Raw genomic sequence first — 5,262 nt, forward strand, 5'->3', positions numbered from 1 at the left:
GTTTTGAACATTTACCAAACACTTGTTTCAGGCTCAAGGTCACTTGTGGATTGAAGCACTGTCTGCTACGGTTTTTTGCTTTGTCACTATGAATAATAATGATATTGTGCAATTATCAAGTGACTATCAAGCAGAACTACTTCCTCAATATGATTAGCTTATGATTCATAATGACTAATATAAAGCAAGCTAAAGTTCAGTTATGATTTTACTAAATATGGGTATGGACAGGCTGTATGAGTCACACAAGAAATTTCAGTTACTATCTATTGTAAGGAAGCATTCCCTGTGTACATAGGTTTCAGGGAATGGCGTGGCATACATGGCTTTGTCATTTAATGTGTTTTCAAGCCCTCACGTGTGTGGTGAACACAGAGAAAATAAACATACTTTTTGCTTTCCTACTTCCTGTGAGGTGATTACTTATGTAATCTCATTTCAAAGAGGGCATTATTTTCCTCTCCTGATTTGTATTTGAGTCACCAGATGTTTTACATGCTTGCTTACTGTGCATTCACCAGCAATCTAACAAGGAAATGTGTTTCATCTCGCCCAGGCCAAAAGGCAGACTCATTTTTACAGTAACAAGTTCCTCATGTGTGAAAGCCTGGTCACAAGGTAGATTGTGTACCTGCATATTTATGCCTGACCGGAACTTCTATGTAACTTTCTGCACAGAGAGTCCTCTGTTGTCTTACAAGTAAAATGTCCTGTTTTGAGCAACATCATTTGCTTATGCAAACCAAGCAGAAATCATTCCCAGAAACACGTAGGCAGCACAGTTAAGGATTGAGGCAGGATGGGAGAGGTGTAAGCATCTTTCTACAGAGATGAAGGCTTCTTTCTTTCCAGACATGCATGATGTTTGGTTTCTGTCGAGACTAATGCAAGTCAAGCTTCACATCGATGCTCTCCAAGGAAGAGCACTGGACTAGAATCAACAGGAACAAATAAACCCAAACCTTAAAGAAAACTATAAATTGCTACTGGAGCTCTGGACCTGTAGCTTATGTACTTACACAATATGGTGATCTAACATTGGGCCAGACATTAGGACTTTACTTTGAGTTGATTATGAGTTTAGATGTACAGTAATGAGAGCCAAAACAAAGCAGATGATGAGATGAAAACTGGGGGGAATCATTTAAGAAATTAACGTAAAATGTACTGCAAACTTCTTGGATTCAACTCCATCACAGAATCATGTTCCCACCTTCCTCAGATTACCTAAAATATGTATTGTGGATCTTTTAGCTATGCTAGAAGCATGGATGGATGGATTGCCATGAAACTGCCTAGTGACTTTGGTGATCCTCTAACATTTCATAGAGCCGCCAGCAGGTCAAAGTTTCAGTCTTTCCGATACTTTGTTTTGAGACCAAATGCCTGCAAAACTAATAGCATACCCATCAAACCCTGCTGTACTTAGTGTTTAGTGCTAACTAGTACAGTGCCCATTCAAAACATGCCTGTTCAGATCAGGTTGATTGCTTGGCCTCCAGCCGCTACTTCAGCACGTAAAAATATTAATACAGTTGATTTGAGGTGTGAATGAGTATATATATAGTGTTACATTTTGAGTTCAATACATTTCTTTATTCCTTGTTTATTTCCTCTTTGGATGCATTTTTCTTAAAGAAGTTTAGTTCAGTTCAGTAAAGTCAACAAGTTTTTTTTCCAGTCAACTACATAGTTTCAGTTCAGTAAGGGGCCCCCTATTTTTTTGTTTAAACTTATCTGTAATCCAAGTGGAGAATCTGGTATGTCCAAATCCATGGAGCAGCTCCTCAACCCTGCAACATGCGGCAGCAGTGGCCATTGTTGTACCTCTCGCTTGCTGAAAATCCTCTGTTGTCCTCTCTCGGAAATCGACCATACAAAAAAAAAACAACCAGAGAATAATCACCAAAACACATCAATTTTTGGTCTTCCATAACCTCCTTGTGAACAACAAAATACCAAAACACGGTACCTCTGTTCTGTTTAACCTTAACATCAACTTTTATGTAGTAAAACAACTTTTTCTTTTTACTGTAGCTAGCATGCATACCGGACTATGCTTGTTTTTCTTTTCTGTGACTTTGTTTGGAATCACATGAATGCATAAGTATGACATCATATCATATCACTAGATTAGCAAGAATGTCTTACTATGCGACATGAGCTCACTGGATATACTGAAGTCCCCTAAAATGCATTGCATAATGGCGGAGATTTTGAGACAGACTAAAAGCTGTTGTAATTTTCACTGTAGGACTATTAGTATGTCACTTGATTAAGTTTTAATATTTTTTCAGGTGAGAAAGTCACCACTTAGTTTCATAATATGTGGTCAGTTTAGTTTACGTTTCCGTGAGGAGCCGCTGGGTAGATGAGACCAGCCGGTCATCTCGGCCCCTAGCAGCCCGATTCCTGAGATGATCAGCCGGTCAACATGTCGTCATCCCCTGGGAGAACATGATCCGCTGAATTTTCATTCAATGGTTCATTCTCGGATCAGTAATGTTGCGATTGATAGGCAGTACATTAGTATGCAATTTCAAACACAGCCTATCTCTGTCTATTTTTTCCCTTTGACCTCGGCTGAAAATGGACCTTTCTGCAGGCACCTAGTTCCTTCTATGGGATATTTTGAAAACCGCAGTATTAACCCTACAATTCAACTGGACTGTGTTCTGATAAATTTATGGGGTTACACTAATTAATAATACCATGCTAACATGCAAGAAGCCTTGCAGTAGTTCAGGCACAGAGGTCAGTTATAATCATATGTTCTCACAGTTCTGCCCTCTCTGCTACACTGTTGCCAGCTTCGGAATTGAACTCCCTTCACCTCCCTGTATTAATGTTCAGTTGGTTGTAAATTGTTAATGTTTCTTTTTTAACATGTTCATGTTCATAAAATGTTATGTATCTCAGGCTCTACCGTGTGGGTTTGTGAGCTCAAGGACAGTCTGTGTCAAACTTGCTCAGACTTGTTCCAGAGCGTCACATGAGCAGAACCACACCACCAAACAAAAATGCATGTTACAACAAATAATAATGATAATAATAATAATAATGATAATAATAGTAATAGAATAATAGATATTAACAATAATTAATGTTAACACTTCATTTCACGGCTCCACAAATTTCATGGTAATTAGGTGGTAATTAGCAAGTAACTTCTTTGAAATTACTCAAAATTACCTCAAAATTTGTCTCAACTTTCATGGTAAGTAGATATAATAAGCAAGTAAGTTGTTTGAAATTTTGTTGAAATTACCACAAAATTAAATTAAATTAAATTGAATTGAATTATTATTCATTAAATATTGCTGAATTTTTATAAAATTTTGCTGAATGATGTAGTGACAAGCTTGTGTAATGTGATCAATGCAATCATCTCCTGCCTCCCAGCTATATGTGGATATGTCTGTATAGCAGTTTATAGGCTGAGGCTTTCTTGCACTGTATTTCTCACATCTCACCACACACCTGGCACAACACACACACACGCACACACACACAAACACACACACACACACACACACACACACACACACACACACACACACACACACACACACACGTTGACCTACATCACTTTCTGGGACATTACGTAGAGTTACATTAATTTCCTGGAGACTTACCCTAACCCTAACCATAACCTTAACCTTAACCACTGACCCAAAAATCAGCTTTTTCTCAGTTGGGGACACAGCTGTTGTCCCCAATTTTACAAGCCGTCCCAAATTAACTGGTCTTTAGTCTGAATTTTGTCCCGAAAAGTAGCCTATGACAGACACACACACACACGAACGCACCCAAGGACACAGATACACATCTCCTGTCCCCTAGCTGTATAGCAGTATATATCTCATGCTTTATTTCTCACATCTCACCGTACAGCATGCACATTTTTCACTTTTGGGAATTATTTTGTTTATCAGATCATCTAATGGTCTTATTTGCCTGTTCTGTTCATCATATGCAATAAAATAGATAAACTGATCCTATTTTAAACTAAAAACGATTTGTACATTGTAAGTTAAATGTGGTCTAAGGTACATAAAATATCAAAGTAAGTATATATATATTATGGTTATTGATGAATATAAGTCACTTAGCAGATACAACATTTTACTTATAGTTAGTGTTAATTAGTGTTTTTTTCAGGGCTTGTTAATGAATTCAAGCAGGGGTCAAATTTGACTGACAAACACTAAATTAGGAGGGTTAAAGACTTAATGTAATGATGTTAATTCAGTCAGAATAAAAAGCTTATTGAATGTTAACGTCAGGAGTGTCATTTTTTTCAGCTGCAGATGTATCATTTGATTTGTTATAAATGTATTAGTTAAATTAGTTAAATGCCTCTCAGGGCTTCCGTATCTCTACATACAGGAAAACTTGATCATTCTTTACATACCAGTGAATACAGTGTGAAGATAGCCACTAAGGTCAGTGGAAAACCTATCGAGATCACAGTCCATGTACTCACGCGTAAGAATATAGGAAAATAATTTTGTAGAAAGACAAACTCTTCAAACACGTAGTCATACAGAGTGTCATAGTCAAAGATGTAGTCGCTGTAGAACGGTGCCATTCTTCACAGTGTAACCTGTTGTTTGTAATAACAAAAGGCAGCAGGTTTGTTAGCATCTACTAATCTCTGTTCCTACCAAAACCATTATTTCCTCCATTACAATGTTCCCAAAAGTTTCACACAAACATGCCGACAATGCGCAAAATGGAACTGGAGAAAACATGGAGGCATGGAGAGGAACGCAAAACCTGATCATGAAAACTCAACTAACAAATAAAAGTACTGTGAACACATAATGAAAAGCAGCAGGAGTACTACTACTGCTATCACTACTACTACTGCTACAAATAATAATGATAATTAAAGTAGGGAAATACAGCAGGACTAACAGGAAAATATAAACATGTTCAAGAAGTTCCTGCTTAAAATTGTATTCATGCTAAGTAGTAAAATACCACAAAGCTTCCTAGTTATGTACCGCTGTTCCACCATTATGATGTGTTAAATGTATCAGCAACCACAGATTGTTATCTGCTTCTTAAAAGCCCCTGTACAGCAGTTTCAGGAGAAATCATTGCACAATTTAACTTCTTCCCCTTTTTTTTGCTTACTTCAATAGAAATAAGTATTATTAGATACAGTATTGATGTACAGTATAGCATTGTGCAGAAGTTTTAGGAACTAAAAGTAAAGTGAAGATTCTTTCAAAAATAATGCCACAAACAGTTTTA

Source organism: Thunnus maccoyii, chromosome 23 (assembly GCF_910596095.1).
Source record: "Thunnus maccoyii chromosome 23, fThuMac1.1, whole genome shotgun sequence".
NCBI lineage: Eukaryota > Metazoa > Chordata > Actinopteri > Scombriformes > Scombridae > Thunnus > Thunnus maccoyii.